Source organism: Myxocyprinus asiaticus, chromosome 18 (genome assembly GCF_019703515.2).
Source record: "Myxocyprinus asiaticus isolate MX2 ecotype Aquarium Trade chromosome 18, UBuf_Myxa_2, whole genome shotgun sequence".
NCBI classification, from domain to species: domain Eukaryota; kingdom Metazoa; phylum Chordata; class Actinopteri; order Cypriniformes; family Catostomidae; genus Myxocyprinus; species Myxocyprinus asiaticus.
The window spans coordinates 9,384,325-9,405,468 of NC_059361.1; the positions used below are offsets into that span (position 1 = coordinate 9,384,325).

At 37.5% G+C, this 21,144-nt stretch overlaps 1 pseudogene; it reads left to right on the top strand.

Annotated features, from left to right (window-relative positions):
- The window catches only part of LOC127455835 (xaa-Pro dipeptidase-like), a 175,385-nt pseudogene that overhangs the window by 93,002 nt on the left and 61,239 nt on the right, over positions 1-21,144 (top strand).

The following is a 21,144-nucleotide window of genomic DNA, read 5'->3' on the forward strand; positions in this document are numbered from 1 at the left end:
ACATGGCAGGGACTGGGTCACTCTGTCCTGGGGTTTTAAAAGGGAATGTTAATATATTCTTTGTTTTTAGCTGTAAATTAGGAAATGTTTTAAAATGCCATTTATAGAGGCAATTTTAAAGATTATTCAGAACGATTGTGCCTTTAGAATATCTCAGACTGTTCCAGTTGTCACAGTAATCGTAGTGATTTAAGTGCAACAAAAACTTTGAAATATAAAAAAAAAAGAAAAAAAGATTGACATTTTTCTTGATTTTGTTTTTGCAGCGTGGAAGCACCGACCCCCCTGATACCCAAACCAAACAATACCCAAATACTTCTTCATCCAGATTTTTTTTTTTTTTTTATTATTATTAAAAGAAGTAACTTTAGTAGTTAAGTACTAGCCACTGCTAGTAGATGATGTAACTAAACCAAAAACTAAACCAATGTGTGCAAAAACCATGATGCCATTAATAGCCATTCAAAAGTAACGGTCTGCAGTTTTTTTTAAAGTAACATATAAATTGCAAAAATGTTATTATATTATAGTATATTATATTAAAATTGTATAGTTGGATGTTATAAATCAACAGTTACAGTTGTGCTCAAAAGTTTGCATACCCGTGGAGAATTGGTAATATATGTACCATTTTTAAAGAAAACATGAGTGAGCAGGCAAAACACATTTCTTTTATTTCTTATGGGATTCATATTCAACTGTAGGTTATAACAGAATGGCACAATCATAAAACAAAACATGGCAACAAAGAAAAAAATGAAATTACCCCTGTTCAAAAGTCTGCATACCCTTAGTTCTTAATACTGTGTATTGCCCCCTTTAGCATCAATGACAGCGTGCAGTCTTTTGTAATAGTTGTCTATGAGGACCCAAATTCTTGCAGGTGGTATAGCTTCCCATTCATCTTGGCAAAATGCCTCTAGATCATGCAAAGTCTTTGGTCATCTTGCATGAACCGCACGTTTGAGATCTCCCCAGAGTGGCTCGATGATATTAAGGTCAGGAGACTGTGATGGCCACTCCAGAACCTCAAACTTTTTCTGCTGTAACCACTGGAGGGTCGACTTGGCCTTGTGCTTAGGGTCATTGTCGTGCTGGAAAGTCCAAGAGCGTCCCATGCGCAGCTTTCATGCAGAAGAATGCAAACTGTCTGCCAGAATTTTCTGATAACATGCTGCATTCATCTTGCCATAAATTTTCACAAGATTCCCCATGCCTTTAGAGCTCACACACCCCCAAAACATCAGTGAGCCACCACCATGCTTCACAGTGGGGATGGTATTCTTTTCACTATAGGCCTTGTTGACCCCTCTCCAAACATAGCGCTTATGGTTTTGACCATAAAGCTCTATTTTGGTCTCGTCACTCCAAATTACAGTGTGCCAAAAGCTGTGAGGCGTGTCAAGGTGTTGTCGGGCATATTGTAACCGGGCTTTTTTGTGGCATTGGTGCAGTAAAGGCTTCTTTCTGGCAACTCGACCATGCAGCTCATTTCTGTTCAAGTATTGTCATATTGTGCTCCTTGAAACAACCACACCATCTTTTTCCAGAGCAGCCTGCATTTCTCCTGAGGTTACCTGTGTTTTTTTGTGTGTGTGTGTGTGTGTGTGTGTGTGTGTGTGTGTGTGTGTGTGTGTGTATCCCGAACAATTCTTCTGGAAGTTGTGGCTGAAATCTTTCTTGGTCTACCTGACCTTGGCTTGGTATCAAGACATCCCCGAATTTTCCACTTCTTAATAAGTGATTGAACAGTAGTGACTGGCATTTTCAAGGTTTTGGATATCTTTTTATATCCTTTTCCATCTTTATAAAGTCCCATTACCTTGTTACGCAGGTCTTTTGACAGTTCTTTTCTGCTCCCCATGGCTCAGTATCTAGCCTGCTCAGTGCATCCATGTGAAAGCTAACAAACTCGTTGACTATTTATACACAGACACTAATTGCAATTTAAAAAGCTACAGGTGTGGGAAATTAAACTTTAATTGCCATTTAAACCTGTGTGTGTCACCTTGTGTGTCTGTAACAAGGCCAAACATTCAAGGGTATGTAAACTTTTGATCAGGGCCATTTGGGTGATTTCTGTTAACATTATGATTTAAAAAGGAGCTAAACAACTATGTGATAATAAATGGCTTCATATGAGCACTATCCTTAAATAAAAGACAGTTTTTTTGCATGATCAGTCATATTTCCAAATCATTACCAAAATTTCACAATTTCTGCCAGGGTATGCAAACTTTTGAGCACAACTGAATATACAGTATACAGTATATATATATATATATATATATATATATATATATATATATATATATATATATATATATATATCAGTATGTAAATTACTGCAGTAATTCTTCAAATGATGGAGAAGAGCATTATTACTGGACATTTATTTGTAAATACATTTTCTCAACCAACTTCTTGAGGTATCACCCTGGGATGCTTTTTAAACAGTATAGAAGGAGTTCCCATCTATATGCTGGGCACTTAGTGGCTGCTTTTCTTAAATATTCGGTCCAAGTCATCCATTTCAAAAACGTTTTATTTTTATTTTTATAAAATTATAGTTTTGTAATTAAATAAATTAATATGTTGGCACAATTATATTTTTGACTACAAAACTAATTTCAAACATTTCAGTATACGCCTTCATATCAAAAGATTTTCAAGATCATGGGAAACATTTCAGGCAAGTGACCCCAAACTTTTGAACAGTAGTGTATATATATATATATATATATATATATATATATATATATATATATATATATATATATATATATATATATACACACACACACACACACACACACACTGGCAGCCAAAAGTTTGGAATAATGTTCAGATTTTGCTGTTTCGGAAGGAAATTAGTACTTTAATTCACCAAGTGGCATCAACTGATCACAAAGTATAGTCAGGACATTACTGATGTGAAAAAAAACAGCACCATCACTATTTGAAAAGTAATTTTTGATCAAATCTAGACAGGCCCCATTTCCAGCAGAAATCACTCCAAAACCGTATCCTTGAGTAATCATGCTAAATTGCTAATTTGGTACTAGAAAATAATTTGCCATTATATCAAACACAGCTGAAAGCTATTTGGTTCATTAAATGAATCTTAACATTGTCTTTGTGTTTGTTTTTGAGTTGCCACAGTATGCAATAGACTGGCATGTCTTAAGGTCAATATTAGGTAAAAAAAAATGGCTAAAAAATAAACGGCTTTCTCTAGAAACTCAGTCAATCATTGTTTTGAGGGATGAAGGCTATACAATGCTTGAAATTGCCAAAAAACTGAAGACTTCATACAAAGGTGTACACTACAGTCTTCAAAGACAAAGGACAACTGCTCTAACAAGGACACAAAGAGACGTGGAAGGCCTGATGTACAACTAAACAAGAGGATAAGTACATCAGAGTCTCTAGTTTGAGAAATAGACGCCTCACATGTCCTCAGCTGACAGCTTCATTGAATTCTACCCGCTCAACACCAGTTTCATGTACAACAGTAAAGAGAAGACTCAGAGGTGCAGGCCTTATGGGAAGAATTGCACAAAAAAAGCCACTTTTTAAAAGGATAGAGGGGCAAAGAAACACAGACATTGGACAATAGATAATTGGAAAAGAGTGTTATGGATCTTAACACCATTGAGCTTTTGTGAGATCAGCTAGACTGTAAGGTGCGTAAGAAGTGCCTGACAAGACAGCCACATCTATGGCAAGTGCTACAGAAAGTGTGGGGTGAAATTTTGTTTGCTGTTTCAGAGTCTAGTGCTGTCACCGAGACAGGTGAGATATCTTACAACACTTATTTCATTAATATCTTTCAGGGAGTAGGAAAATGTTTGGCATACCTTTCTAAGAAAAAATCGCTTACAGCACCTTTAAAGAGTCGTTCGCTTGCAAATTGCACTAATAATTTTGAGTGTATTTGTGCTGTAAGCTGATTTGCATAATTCATTTTGTAAATCAGGTGTTAAAACAACACAGACAGTGTGTGCAAATAAACAACACTATCAGTGTATCTGTTTTCAATTTCATTAAAAAATTTTAACCACTCAAGTTCTTCCTGTTTTCTCTGAGACCAAAAGAATAATGTTGTTTCGTGTCCTCTGTTCTTCCTCTAGTTTTCTTTTTTTTTATCCCCTTTTTCTCACAATTTGGAATGCCCAATACCCACTATTTAGTAGGTCCTCATGGTGGTGCTGTTACTCACCTCAATCCGGGTGGTGGAGGACAAGTCTCAGTTGCCTCTGCTTCTGAGACCGTCAATCCGCGCATTTTATCACATGGCTCGTTATGCATGACACCGCAGAGGTTCCGCAAGTGCTATCTGCTATCCACGCACAACTTACCACGCACCCCATTGAGAGCGAGAACCACTAATCATGACCACGAAGAGGTTACACCATGTGACTCCACCCTCCCTAGCAACCGGGCCAATTTGGTTGCTTAGGAGACCTAGCTGGAGTCACTCAGCACACCCTGGATTCGAACTCGGGACCCTCGTCAATACTCGCTGAGCTACCCAGGCCCCCAGTTTTCATATTTCTGTACAAATACATCATAATTTCCTCTTCAACTATTTTCCTCTCATTGTCTTTGTGTCTGTGTGTTAATGACCTTCTCCTGAAGTTCCTCTGAGCACTGCTTAAACCGATTATTTGAGAAGGCAAACAGTGTTGCTGGGAGCAGAAAACAGAGTGAGATATCTATAATCTTACAAAACTAATGAAATCTCAAAGGCAAATACACACACACACACACACACACACACACACACACACACCGTTTGTTTAATCCAGAGTGCTAACAGACCTTGAGGTGGGCAGCATCAGAATAGACAGCAAAATGGGTGACTGGACATTCAAGAATGTTCCCATTGTTTGCTGTTGCTCGTCAGCTGCTAGATAATACAGATGTATTCAGAAGTTTACATACAGTTAGGTTGAAGTCATTAAAACCCATTTTTTAACCACTCCACATATTTCATATTAGCAAACTTTAGTTTTGGCAAGTCGTTTAGGACATCTGCATGACACAAGTAATTTTTTCCAACAGTTGTTTACAGACTGATTGTTTCACTTTTAATTGACTATTTCACAATGCCAGTTGGTCAGAAGTTTACATACACTTTGTTAACTATGCCTTTAAGCAGCTTAGAAAATTTCCAGAAAATGATGTCAAGCCTTTAGACAATTAGCCAGTTAGCTTCTGATAGGAGGTGTACTGAACTGGAGGTGTACCTGTGGCAGTATTTTAAGGCCTACCTTCAAACTCAGTGCCTCTTTACTTGACATCATGGGAAAATCAAATTAAATCAGCCAAGACTTCAGAAAAAATGTTTGGACCTCCATAAGTCTGGTTCATCCTTGGGAGCAATTTTCAAATGCCTGAAGGTACCACGTTCATCTGTACAAACAATAGTACGCAAGTATAAACACCATGGGACCACGCGGCCATCATACCACTCAGGAAGGAAATGCATTCTGTCTCCTAGAGATGAACGTAGTTTGGTGGCTGAAAAGTGCAGATCAATCCCAGAACAACAGTAAAGGATCTTGTGAAGATGCTGGAGGAAACAGGTAGATAAGTATCTATTTCCACAATAAAACGAGTCCTATATTGACATAACCTGAAAGGCTGCTCAGCAAGGAAGAAGCCAGTGCCCCAAAACTGCCATAAAAAGCCAGACTACAGTTTGCAAGTGCACATGGGGACAAAGATCTTTATATTTGGAGAAATGTCCTCCAGTCTGATGAAACAAAAATGGAACTGTTTGGCCATTATGACCATCGTTATGTTTGGAGGAAAAAAGGGTGAGGCTTGCAAGCCGAAGAACATCATCCCAACCTTGAAGCATGGGGGTGGCAGCATCATGTTGTGGGGATGCTTTGCTGCAGGAGGGACCAGTGCACTTCACAAAATAGATGGCATCATGAGGAAGGAAAATAATGTAGATATATTGAAGTAACATCTCAAGACATCATCCATGAGGTTAAAGCTCAGTTGCAAATGGGTCTTCCAAATGGACAATGACCCCAAGCATACCTCCAAAGTTGTGGCAAAATGGCTTAAGGACAACAAAGTCAAGGTATTGGAGTGGCCATCACAAAGCCCTGGCCTCAATCTGATAGAAAATTTGTGGGTAGAACTGAAAAGGCGTGTGCGAGCAAGGAGGCCTACAAACCTGACACAGTTACACCAGTTCTGTCTGGAGGAATGGGCCAAAATTCCAGCAACTTATTGTGAGAAGCTTGTGGATGGCTACCCAAAACATTTGACCCAAGTTAAACAATTTAAAGGGAATGCTACCAAATGCTAACAAAGTGTATGTAAACTTCTGACCCACTGGGAATGTGATGAAAGAAATAAAAGCTGAAATAAATAATTCTCTCTACTATTATTCTGACATTTCACATTCTTAAAATAAAGTAGTGATCCTAACTGACCTAAGACAGGGAATGTTTTCTATGATTAAATGTCAGGAATTGTGAAAAACTGAGTTGAAATATATTTGGCTAAGATGTATGTAAACTTCTGACTTCAACTGTATATGCAATCCAGAACTGAAGAAAGGCAGACCTTAGAATGTTTAAAGGAATATTTTTTTAACCAAAAATTAAACCCGTATAACTTCCATGGAACTCAAATGGTAGTAAATATCCTGATCACTCTTTTATATATATATATATATATATATATATATATATATATATATATATATATATATATATATATATATATAATGAAAGGGAATGAAGACTGGGCCTGTGAAGCTTTAATATGACCATGTGGTCCTTATGACTTGATCGCTATATTTCAAGTCTTCTAAAGCCATATGATAGATTTGTGTGATGAACAGACTGAAATTTAAGTTGCTATTCACAATCTGAATAGCATCTTATTGTTGCCGTCGCTACTTAAGAGAAGTAGCGATGTCCAATTCATGAGCGAATCACTATTCTTTTGAGTCAGATCTTTTCACTGAATTGGTTGATCCAGTTCACAAAACTAGTCTGTATGTTTAATTCATGAATTGGTCTGACCAAGTACTGTGGTTCTACTCACTGACTCAATGATCCAGTCATAGCAGTTAAACAGCTCACTGGAGGTGAAGATTATCAGTGAATTTGCATTTTGGCAAAGAACACCCTTTACCTTTGGTAAAATCACTGTAACACATGACCCCCTCATGGCTTATTGCTTCAATAAACAGGAGCTAACATTTTAGAATTTAAAAAGAAATTCAGACAATATGATGTTGATATTGTCTGACACGATGTTGCCAGATTATCTACTAATGTGTTGCTTGGCTGTTGGTGTGATTGACCCGAAGGGGTGTGGTTCATCTGAAGTTTCTTACAAATCTACAAAGTGTTGGGGTGCAAGAGGAAATTTAACTGAGAGAAATAATTCTGTTGACGAACTACAACCATTTCATACGTACATTAAAGCGATAGTTCACCCCCCCCCCCCCCAACAAAATTCTGTAATCATTTTCTCAACCTCATGTCATTTCAAACCCATAAGACTTGCCTTATTCCATGGAATGCAATGATCTCTCAAAAAACATTGTATGTCTTCAGAAGACTCGGAATATAGTGCTTTTTTTTTTTTTTTTTGCAATGGTTGCTACATGCTTGTATTGTATGGAAAAGAGCAACCAGGATATTCTTCCAAATATCACATTTTGTGTCCCACACAGGAAAGAAATTCAAATGAGTTCAGAACAATATGAGGGTGAGTAAATGATGACATAATTTACATTTTTGGGTGAATTATTCCTTTAAGATAAATGTTAACCGCTCCTTGGAAAGATCAGCTGAAGTTCACTATAAATAGTTCACTGTTAATATAACTATAAAATCATGGTGACCATATTAAATAGTAAAGAATTATTGTGTTATATTTCTTACCATACAAAGAATATTAAACAGTGGCGATGCGGTGAAATATTACATTGATCAGAGTATTGAAAAATTAATTAAATAAAACTGGGAAGTGTTTTAAAAAAGTGTTTACTCTGAGCTATTGTTTGGCACGTAAGACAGACGGGGAAGACCTGAAAAAAATGACAAAAAAGACAAATTACCGACACGTAAAATATTTTTAACAAAAATCCAAGCTTAATTGAGGCTGGCAGCCATGTCATGCGCCTTTAATTATTCTAATTTTATATGCCAAGTAATCACTTATCAAGATTAATGGGCTCAAAATGTTCAATGAGAAAAAAAAAAAAAAATGAAAACAGGGAGGGTGAGAATATTGCAAATAAATCAATAGTGTTTTCATTTGAAATTCTAGCCTGCTGTGCTGAAAAGCAACACATTTGAGTGTAAGTGGAAAATTACAGTCATTAAAAGCAATCAGCCTGATTGAATATTATGGCTGGAGTCAAGAAGCCGTGATTGTGAGATCCACTCCAAATGAGATCAGATTGGCACAAAGCCAAGATACACTTAACTGAATTTGAGCCCAAACTCTGTAAGTCCAGGTGCAGTATCCCTTTAAGGCAAGTATTACTATTACTACTTAAGTGTATAACTTGGCCTGCACCTTTTGTTGTATGAGTATGAATGATACCTCAAATCATGCAGATTGTTGAGCATAGGTGTGCTGTTACTGTTCTAAGCTCATGATTTTCATCATACATTTTGCCTTTTGACTTGCATTAAAAGAGGAACCCGAGCCATATCTAGCCAATATCGTAGAGCTCTTTTGACTTGGTCCAGTAAGCAACCACCCAGAACACCCTAGCATTGTGCTGTTATTGCATTGTGCTGTAACACTTTTAGAACACAAAAACGCATGAAATTGAGCTTGCGTGGCTTGAAGTTACACTCGCTTAATTGCATCTTTCTAACTGGAATCACATCTCTGGGCTCCATTTCTGTCATTTTCCCTCTGCTACCCCATGGTGTGATTGGCATTACTGTTAACGCAGAACTACGCAGGGGAGCTGGCAACCCTAATTTGTCCACTAAATGCCAAGACCCTTGAGAAATTATTTGTGTATTATGTTTTTTCTTAATAGAAACACCATCAAATGTGTTAAAAATGCTTTAGAATAATTGATGTAGAGCAGAATAAGCTGCTCATCTGTTTTTGTTGTTGTTGTTGTTGTTGTTGCTGTTTGTTAACCTACTTGTTCTGATTCATTTTATCTGGTGTAATATTTACATGTACAGGCACTACTCTCATAAACACTCTCACTCTTAATAATCTGAGCCACTGAACGCATCTTTACAGCGTTAATATTTTAAATGGCATATTGACTGAGTAAATATCTCATGATCTATTGCTCAGTTCATCGCTCTCTAAATGCAGTCATGGTGTCAGCGCTTTCGTATGGCTCCTGGCATGTTTGGAATTTGTTGGATGTTCTCGCTGTTTCATTCGTTCAAGATGGAGGGAGACGCTGAAAGCTTCATTTACTCCACAGACGTTTGTTTCAGGTCAATCTGTCTCTATTATGGCTGCATTAGAATACTTTATTTGGCCTTTGTTAACTAAACTCTTTAGCATTAACCTACCCAGGGGTCAACTATATGGATTTTTTTCTGCTGGCCTAATTAGGCTAGTAGTTCGTGTTTTTACATTTTCCCTGGCTCCAACAATGACAACATCAAAATAAGGATCAATTTGTAATTGATGTAACTTTGCTATGTAATTTTATATGTTCCAAAAAAATATAAAAAATAGAATTGATTAGACTAGAAGCTTTTATTGCCACACAGCAAGCTGGTGGATATTGTTGTAGGTACAGCAACGTAGCACACTGTACATCGCTGTTCAAAGTGACAAAGTGCACATGAGCAAATATGTGGCAATACAACAATACAATAAAAATACAATATACAATCCAATACAACGTAAGACAATACAATATACAACTACATTTACATTATACAAAAAACTGTACACTATACACTGATGAGCCAAAACATTATGATCGCCTGCCCAATATGCTATTGGTCCCTCCACGTGCCGCCAAAACAGCACTGACCTGCCGAGGCGTGGGCTCTACAAGGGGTGTACCTGGTCTGCAACAATGTTTAGGTAGGTGGCACGTGTCAAATTGACGTCCACATGAATGGCCGGACCCAGGGTTTCCCAGCAGAACATTGTCCAGAGCATAACACTCCCTCCATCGTCTTGTCGTCTTCCCACAGTGCATCCTGGTGCCATCATTTCCCCAGGTAAACGGCGCACACGCACACGGCTTCCACGTAATGTAAAAGAAAATGGTACTCATGGGACCAGGCAACCTTCTTCCACTGCTCCAAGGTCCAGTTCTGCCAATTGTAGGTGCTTTTGATGGTGGACAGGTGCCATCATGGGCACTCTGAATGTCTGCGGCTACGCAGCCTCATATGTAGCAGGGTGCAATGCATTGTGTGTTGTAACACATTCCTCCCATAACCATCATTAAAATTTTCTGTGACTTGTGCCACAGTAGACCTTCTTTTGGTTCGGACCAGATAGGATAGCCTTCGTTGCCCTCTCACATCGATAAGCCTTGGGCACCCAACACCCCGTCACCGGTTTGTGGTTTGTCCCTCCTCGGACCACTGTCGGTAGATACTCACCACTGCTGACCGGGAGCACCCCACAAGCCTTGCTGTTTCTGAGATGAGAGCTCTGACCCAGTCATCTGGCCATAACAATTTGGCCCTCCTGCCCATTTCTCCTGCATTCAACATGTTGACTACGAGAACTGATTGTTCACTTACCATCTGATCTACCCAGACCTTGACCTGTGGCCTTGCTAGGAGATGATCAATGTGATTCGCTTCACCTGTGAGTGGTCATGATGTTTTGGCTCATCTTTGTCCAACAAAGTGCAAGGTACAATGATAGACAATATCCAGTATACAGAAACGATACAGTTATTGCAAAACAGTGCAGATAGATTATAAAGCGATACAGAAGGACATAGGAGGCCCAAAAGACTGTTTATATTCTGTTTTAATTTTCAATAATAGTGGGACAGTAATGATAGTAGAAATAGTTTGATTCGATATACAGTTGCAATCAAAATTATTCAACTCCGCTGACCAGCAATACATTCTGGTGATGTGAATTAAAACACATCAACTAAAACCTCAGTAAACAAAGTACGTTTTTAATACACATTTGAGTGATTTTGAGAACAAAGAGTTCAGTTTACCCAAATTTTAAAATAAAAAATAACTAATTCTCTCCACAAATGTCATGTCAAACATATTCAACCCCCAAAGTCAATCATTTGTGGAGCATCCTTTATCCTTAATAACAGCAAATAAATGTTTCACGTAAGTGTTCTCAGGCTTCGGACACCTCTCTATTAGAATTGTTACACATTTCTCATGAGCAAAAGCTTCCAGCTCATTGACATTCTTTGGTTTCTGTGCTGCCACTGCTTCCTTGAAATCCCAACAAAGGTTTGCAATGGGATTTTAATGATGGACTGAAAGGGCCATTTAAGGACATTCCATGACCTATCCCTGACCCAGATTTTGGACAACTTGGATGTATCCTTGGTGTTATTGTCTTGCTGAAAAGTCCAGTGATCACCGAGCTTCAATTTACACACTGAAGGCATCACATTTTTCATGCCAAAATGGCCTGATACCTGAAAGAATCCATGGTGTCAGTCACATAGTCAGGATAGCCGTTTCCTGCAGCCACAAAACACCCCCATAACAGGACTGACCCACCTCCATGCTTGACTGTGGGGATGGTGTCGTTCTTGTCATCACCTTGTCATCTTACTCCAGACGTACTGCAGACCCATGGGTCTAAAACTCATTTTCAGTTTAGTGTCATACGTCTATAAAACCTTCTTCCAGGACTCCACAGGTCTTTCCTAATTACTTCTTGAATATTCAAGTCAACATTTCCCTTGGTGAAGTTTTGCTTTCTTCCATACCCCAAGAAGGTTGCTGTTGTACCATATTTAAGAAATGTATGAATGGTGCTGCCAACTTTGTCTATTGGAAATTGAAGTGCCTTGGAAATGTACTTTTAGCCATGACTTTTCTTGTGTAATGAAATAATCTCCTCTATTAGCTTTTGAGACAGCTTATTTTCAATTGCATTTTTTGCATAGAAATACATTTTTGCTTACAATGAAAAACGTAAATTTTAAAAGTTAAATATGTGCCATTGCAGATTGATGGCTTAATTTTGTTTTTAAACAATTACTTGTGTAGCCTTACATATTTAAGAATCAGCTACATGCAATAGGGGTTGAATAATTACAGACATGGCTGTATTTAAAAAAAAATCCTGCTGTTTACAAATATTAGGTTATATATTCACACTATGACTTTGAATGTGTCACTCAACTGATGTAAAGTTTAAAAATTCTGGGTCATAAGAAAAGCTTACCTTTGTAAATCCTTACTGTCTTGGGGAGGTTGAATAATTTCGATTGCAACTGTATATATATGATTTGATTCTGATTCATTTGGGTGTATTTTAGTTATCATGCCCATTTTGCTTCTCAGAAATTCTCTCTCAGACAATGCTAAAAATTATACAGGTAACCTTCTGGTGACACATCCTGAAAATATTGATAAAAAAAATAAAATAATTAACAACAGTGTCTAAACTGCTGTTCGATTGCTATTTATTAAGCAGATATGATAATCAACACAACCAAAACTTAAGTAAGCTTTAAAGTAAAAGTAGAATTAGGGATTTTAAGAATAAATCTCGGGATAGTTCAAATGAAAATCTTGATTAATCAAAAAACTAATACTTTTTACCTTGCCTTTAGTGAACATCTCCTTTTGTGTTCTATGGGAGAAAGTAGTAGTTTGGAGCAACATGCGGGTGGAGTAAATAATGGCAGGATTCTCATTTTTGGGTGAACTATTGCTTTGACATTTAGCTTTGGTGCTATTTTTGTTGCAGGCAGAAATAGGGATTCTACCAAGAAATCTGTCCCAAGGTAATATAGTCTGCTTCTGATTTATCCTATGGGTTTAAAATGCTTCTTATCCTCTTCTGTGAGCACATAATACAGCTCAGGTGTTCTTACCCACAATCCTTTGCTCATTCTACTTAGTAAAGCCGGGAAAGATTATTGATGATTAATTTTCTCATTGGCTGACTTTTAAGGTGTCTGCAGTTGGATTTACTTTTCAAAAGGAAATCTCACCTCAAAGGCAATTGGTTTTTAGTTCATTAGTGTATGTGACAGCGACATCCAGGAGATTTTTACTGATATTCTGCAAAGACAAATGATATTCCACTCAAATTACGTGGTCTAATGAAAGCTTTTCTTCACAGATTGCTGATGTGCTGAAAAAAATAAAGCCAAAGGTCCTCCTAACTCTGGTAAAAATCTATTTTTGTTTATTCAAGTCTTTTATTAATATAGTTTTGATGTCAAATTTTAGTATGACACTTTCCTAACTAGATGCGACATAATAAAACCTTCCATGTTGCACAAACAATCTCTTCCATGTAATTTTTTTATCCTTACCAAGACAAGCAACAGGACATGTGGTCAGGTGCTTGTTTTCTATTTCTGCTATCACGCAGAGTAGCCCAGGCCACAGTGAAATTTAATTGGTCAAAAATCCTTCTCCACATAACTGTTTATTAAATGTTGTGCCTTGTTGAATATCTGTGAATTGAACTTGCACATAAATATTTAGCAATTCGTAAAAAACCTCTTATCAAACTAGCAAATATGCTAAATTGATCAAGCTCAGGGAGTTAGTATACAGTAGCCTATATAAAATCACGTCTTTAGAATAAATGTATTCTTAATATTAAATATATCCCCCAAAATATTTTAAATAGTTCAAATATACATTTGGCCATCTAAAATCAATGAATAGCCTAAATCTATCTCACCTGCATACACCCACATACAGCATGGGCACGTTTGGACTAAACGTCATCTTATGCAATTTATTTTAGTTTTATTTATTTTTTTAATTATTATTTTTCTCCCCAATTTGGAATGCCCAATTCCCAATGCTCCCTAGCAACCGGGCCAATTTGGTTGCTTAGGAGACTTGGCTGGAGTCAATCAGCACGCCCTGGATTCGAACACGCAACTCCAGTTATTTTAATTATTTAATAATTGTTTAATTATTATATTTTAATTATTTCTTTTAATTTCAGATCTGCTTCTCAGTCAAAACCTTTCAGCATCAAATGTATTAATGCATCATACATAACGATAATTCAGTGAAGGCTTGGAAACAACTGAGAAATGTTTTTTTTTTTTTTTTTTACTTTGATATTTTTCCTTGCATTTGGATTAATCATGCATGTTTATGTAGTAATTATACAGCTCTGGAAATAATTAAGAGACCACTGCAAAATATCAGTATTGCTGGATTTACTATTTATAGGTATGTGTTTGAATAAAATGAAATTTTTTGTTTTATTCTATAAAGTACTGACAACATTTCTCCCAAATTCCAAATAAAAATATTGTCATTTAGAGCATTTATTTGCAGAAAATGTCAACTGGTCAAAATAACAAAAAAGATTCAGTGTTTTCAAACCTCGAATAATGTAAAGAAAGCATGTTCATATTCATTTTTAAACACAATACTAACCCTAGACCCTGTCATGGCCAGCCCAATCTCCAGACCTGAATCCCATTGAAAATCTCTGGAATGTGATCATGAGGAAGATGGACGGCCACAAGCCAGCAAACAAATCCGAGCTGCTTGAATTTTTGCGCCAGTAGTGGCATAAAGTCACCCAACAGCAATGTGAAAGACTGGTGGAGAGCATGCTAAGATGCATTAAAGCTGTGATTGAAAATCAGGGTTATTCCACCAAATATTGATTTCTGAACTCTTCCTAAGTTAAAACATTAGTATTGTGTTGTTTAAAAATGAATATGAACTTGTTTCCTTTGCATTATTCGAGGTCTGAAAACTCTGCATCTTTTTTGTTATTTTGACCAGTTGTCATTTTCTGCAAATAAATGTTCTCAATGACAATATTTTAATTTTGAATGTGGGAGAAATTTTGTCAGTACTTTATAGAATAAAACAGAAAATTTCATTTTACTCAAACACATACCTATAAATAGTAAATCCAGAGAAAGATCTGTATATAGTTGTCAAAAAGCTATTCAGCATGTCACGGAATGCTACATCCACAACGGGCAATTAGGCAAAGAAATGTGTGATGCAGGAGTTTCCTTCAGGATCAAAGCACATGCTTATCATGTTCTACTAAAAAGAGTAAAGCCCCATTTGTTTTGGCAACAGGAAGTAGTGTAATTCTGAAAATTCACTGTGATGTACTCTTTGGTCTTTGGTTTCATGAAAAATATTACTGGAACAAAATTATCTGGTTATTAACCTACTACCAGCATTTAAAAATAAAGTTTGCACTCTGGATCAATTGACAGTTTCCTCTCCTTGAACAGTTTTTAGTCCCTGACCATGTTAACTTTGTACAAAAGCCCAAATTTCCTTGCTTTCATTGAAGCACACAAGAATTAAGATACTCTTTTGGACCCCACTGTATATTAGACACAATTTGATGTCCTGCAGTTATAGTCTTATTACTTTTGGTTATTAAGATAATTGTCAAGTATGAATTGCAATAATATGCTGTGAAATGCTTTTAAATATGAACAGGCTCTGGCCAACTCAAACTCAAATTTATAGCATTGATCGAGAACACTTTCATCCTCTTCATTGGAAGTTAATAGGAATTAATTTCATTTTGATATTGAGGTGTACAGACTGCAAATGACAGTGTGTCTTGAGTGCTGTTATAGTTTTGGATAATGAGAAGATTTAAAGGGGGTTTAGTATCTTTTTCTGTCTTTTTTTCTAGTGGGGAGTGAACACGGATAGTAGCAGCATCTGTCGTGAGGCGTCCTTTGAAGGAATCAGCCAGTGTGTATCATCCATTATTCAGTGTTCTGATCCTAAAACTCATTTCTGGAAAAGTAGCAGACCAATCCTCCATGTGCATGGATTAAATGATAGAGTCGTTTGGACTGCAGCATCAAAAATACTTCTGATACACTTAGTGAGAAATTATTCCACAGAAATTAGTGATTTGACCATCGTTGTATTAATGAGATGTTTTTAGGGGTCAATGATATGCAGTGGCACTATATGGCCAAAAGTACAGAATATCTACACCCCCTTCTAATTAACAGGTTTGGCTATTCCAGTAGTTTCTGTGAGAGCTTAATGCTATCCCATACGATGACATTCTTGTAAATAGTGTGGTTTAAACTTTGTTACAACAGTTTGGAGGTGGGTCCTTTTCTGTTCCAGCATTACACCTTTGCACATAATGAGATCCATAAAGACATGGTTTACTGAGTCTGGTGTGGAAGATCTTGACTGCCCTGCACAAAGCCCAGACCTGAACCCTATTGAACACCTTTGGGTGTCCACATACTTTTAACCATATAGTTACACATGTGCAAAGTTGTGAAATATAATCATTGTATTCCTGTTGGTTTCATGCAATTTTGAAAAACAATTTCTAAAAAATATTTTCAAGTTTCAGGTGAAACTCACCACGTGCCCCAAAGAGAATGAGAACCACATTATAGCGACCACGAGGAGGTTACCCCATGTGACTCTGCCATCCCTAGGATCCGGGCAATTTGGTTGCTTAGGAGACCTGGCTGGAGTCACTCAGCATGCCCTGGATTCAAACCAGGGGTGGAAGTCAGGGTCTTTACTCACTGAGCTACCCAGGCCCCCCTCTTTTATATATCTTTAATAAAAACAGCTGTAGACCTGACATTTATATCAGAGCACACTGTTTTAGAAGTCATAACACTGAAACCTTTTAACGAATTGTGTTTCACAAGTGTTTCCAAGTCGTTCCTTCGTACAGCCGAGACATGATTGGCGTCTTAATGGGGCTAAAGCATAAAACAGCGAATTGTCTCATTGTTAAAGTCCAAATGAACAATCAAAACAAGTTAGCAGTTATTCCAATTTGTAAACGTTTTCTTTTGATCAAAGGTAAAATCGGCAGCAATTACTGCCTTTTCATGTAGTTCATTAGAATGTCGATTTGTTTCATCTTTGTTGTTTTGTTTATCATTACATCTTTTATTTTTTTTTTTATGTTTTAGAAGATGAGGTTCTTTATTCACAAAAATGGGCTGTTTACATAGACTGCGTTCTTGCATTTAAAAAAGATAGACGGCGCGCAATGGAATGGAACAAAACGCAGATGTCTTTCATGTTAAAATAACTTTTTAACTGTTGTCTTAAAAAGTGGTGCTTATGTGCAAGATGCTGAAAGAACAGAGAGATGCGTCGCTACGGTCAGAGATTTCCATCCAGTGCATGTTTATGTAGTCCAACAAATTAAAAATAGATGGACACAAGAACAGATCCTGTGTGAACGGCCCCTAATGCATTTGTTTGCTTTGTCACAAAAATACTATTTCCTTTAGGAAATTCCTTTTATTTCTTTTTTTTTTTTTTTTTTCACTCTTATATTTGTATTAAATTAGCGGAGCATCATCAAGAATTTCAGCGCTGGAACAGAGTCAGTTTGTTATTATGGTTTTCCTCATGTAATGTGAATCAATGGGAGAGGAAAAAATAGTCCAATAAATGATATTTAAAAAAACACTTTACCATGAGAGAGTCATTTTTGGAAGAAATACCAAATCTTCCAGCTAATTTAAAGCAGAAGCACTCTTTTTCGTGGCTGAGAGCTCTTTTCTCTCATGACTAAAGGACGACAACATCTACCACAAACAAACCCGACTGTCTTTCTGTCTCCCTCTCTGTGTGTCTCTCAGCCCTCCTGGGCAGCTCTATAAGGCCGGGCGTTTGGCTGTAATGGTTTGCGTGCCTCTCTCGATGTTGTGTACATTAGGTTTCCTCCTCTATTACCAGCAGAAAAGCAGGTTCATTATGGTTTCGCTTCACCCGCCTGCTAACTTTGTTTTTGCAGGTTTTTCCCCCTTTACTTATTATCCCAAGATTTCCAGATAGGGTGAAGTGATTGCTCCACCATGATGAAGCATTTCGCAAATATTCAAGACCTGCACACAGAATGGACACATTTAACTGTTGAAAAACAAAAACAAAACATAAACAATCAAGACTAGTCTAAAGTGTTTTGCTGGTTTAAACCTGTCCAGCTGGTCTCCCAGCCTGGTGTTCATATAGTTTAATTGTTCATTCATCTGGTCTTTCAGCCTGACTAGCTGATAAGTTTCCAAAACCTGTCAAAAGCCAGCAAACCAGACTAGCCTGGCCAGTGGAAACCAGCTTGGTGGCTAGATAAGAACGCCAGACACCAATTATCAATTAAGAGATATAAATACTTTTTTTCCAAAGCAGACCACAAATTTACTGATGGGTGGTTCATTAAAAATTATTTTGGCAATTAATGCTTATCACAGGATTGAGTGGTTAATTTAGTAACATGTGCTGACAGCAGACGTTATTGTGTTTTCACAAACATGAAACAACCCATATTGACATGAAAATTATATTCAACGAGAAAAAAAATGTTGAATGGAACTTGATTTTATCCATCATGAATTGATTGGAGCATAAAAAGTGTGTTCTCCATGCCAGAATGGAGCCAGGTGATTGGAGGGGTTAAAAACACAGAGAGGGCTTGTTGATGTCAGTTGATGTCAGTCATCAATACAAGATCTCGGCCAAAAATGTATGCAACTCTGGACGGAAATAAATGTTGTGACATTGCATAAGGTTGCCAAAACAATGCCACGACGATTGCGTGCCGTAATTAATGCTAAAGGCGGTCACATGAAATATTAGATTATGCAACTTTTTTTCTTCTAACGCCAAACAGCAATCCTCAGTATAGACAAATAAATAGTAATTTATTTTAATTTTGTCTCCAAAACAAACCACATATTTATTTATATATGCATGGAGAATCCTACTTATGTGGTTTTCATGATCTTTGTGTTAGTATTGTGCTTTGGAATAGAGCTCCTGATAAGAATCGTATTGCTGATCGTAACCATGGGTTACAGTCGTGTGTGTGTGTGTGTGTGTGTGTGTGTGTGTGTGTGTGTGTGTTTTAGAGCAGTGATATATTTAGATGTGTTATTAGCTTCACGTTGGCAGAGTCAGAGAAGGTAATTTCAAGATGCTTCTGTAATGCAAGCAGCATGGTTAAGACATAAACGAAGACAGTCAACCAGGAATAGCCTATGAAGGTGAAGAAAAAACTTTCTTACAAGAGACAAAGTGCTGATTTCTCTGACGTCAATGCTGGTGGGTTTGGACTATATTTAAGATTGTAAGTTCAGACATGCTTATCATGTCTTAGGTCTTGTCCACACACATACAGATATTTCTGAAAATGCAGGTTTCACCCTAAATAATCCTGTCCACAGTCTACACCAACAGTGTTTTAGAAAATCTCTCAGTCTGTACTACAATGCAAAAAAACATATTATCCCGGCCGGGGAGGTTTAGTTATAATAAACGGACACAATATATGCATGACTTGTAAACATCAAACCAACATCAGCTAACCACAATAAAACAAACCAGCATTCCACCATTGCTGTCATATTTCATGCCCAGTATTTAGAAACAACCATTGCCTTTTGAAAATTGTGTTCATTATGTCAAAATAGAATCTTACTCCAAAATCATCCATTTCACCTGTCTACAAGCATAACGGAAAACAGCATTTTGAAAAGTCTCCACTTTGGAAGGCTTTTTCAGAAGTTCTTCATTCTTGAATATACACCGATCAACCACAACATTAAAACCACCTGCCTAATATTGTGTTGGTCCTTCTCATCCCAAAACAACACCAACCCGCTATTCATATTGACACAATTGTACAGAGTGGTTATCTGAGTTATCGTAGACTTTGTCAGTTCGAAACAGTCTGGCCATTCTCCGTCCTCTCTCAACAAGGCATTTCCATCTGCAAAACTGCCACTCACTGGATGTTTTTTGTTTTTGGCAAAACAAAGTCTACGGTATCTGAGATAACCGCCCTGTACAATTGTGGTGAGAAGAACAGCATCTCAGAATGCTATTCTGAGATGCAGGTTGGCACTGTTTTGGTGGCACGAGGGGGACCTACACAATATTAGGCAGGTGGTTTTAATGTTGTGGCTGATCGGTGTATATACTAGGGCAGGCAATTGATTACATTAATTGAATTAATCACAAACATCATTAATTGCTGAGAAATGTCCCCAAATATAATAAGTCATATAAATAATACTTAATCATTCAAATATTTATAAATATACATAGGGCCTATACTAAATATATAATATGGGTTGAAATTTAGTTTGAAATTGCATTATTGTGGCAGTTGAATAAAGCATTGGTTAGACAATACAAAAAGTAGCTTAAGAACTTAATTTATTGTTTATTTTATTCACATATCATTGAACAAACCAGCAGTTTACAGCAATCTGTTTTACATTGAGTTCGTCAATGTGTCCAGTTCTCACAGTATGCATTCCATCTGCACTATTTTTAATTGTCACTCTGTGTACATGTGTGTGCCTCAGACGGACGCATTTGGAGCGTCTTACTGGTATTCGGGGTCATTGTTGGGATTCGGGGCTGATCTCGCTGGTTTTGTGTGTATGTGTGCATGATTGTGTCACTCACGTTGTTTGGCTGTTTGACAGCTTGCACGTGTTTTATCCCTGTGTGTGTGCACGTGTTGCTTTTCCCTGCTCTCCTGTGTTGCGCGTGGCTGGCACTCCATGGAGACGACTACCCGTGCTGACACACTCGTTATTGTTTTCACCTGTGGCTCGTTTAGCCTTTCCTTTGTTTCTCTGTTTTGCTCAGTGAGTTGTCGGACTGTCTTAGTGTGCATCGCTCAGTACTCCGTCCCGGTTTAGTTACTACTAAATTTCTGTCCGTTGGATATTTCCTCGTATCTGTTGGATTATTCTCCTGTTTTTCTCTTTGGTTCTGCTGGTCTCTTACTCCCCCCTTCTCTTAATTTTTTGGATTTCCCAGTTTATTGAACTCTGTTTCTCTGTGTTTTTGCCAGCCTAGTTTGTGCACCTCCTCATTTCCCTCAGACCCCAGGAACTGGTCGGCGAAACTCCTGCAGCCTCTGCCTGTGCCTTCGAGGCCCTGGTCACACATCGCCCTTGACTTCATCACGGGACTGCCCCAGTCATCATGACGGTGGTGGACA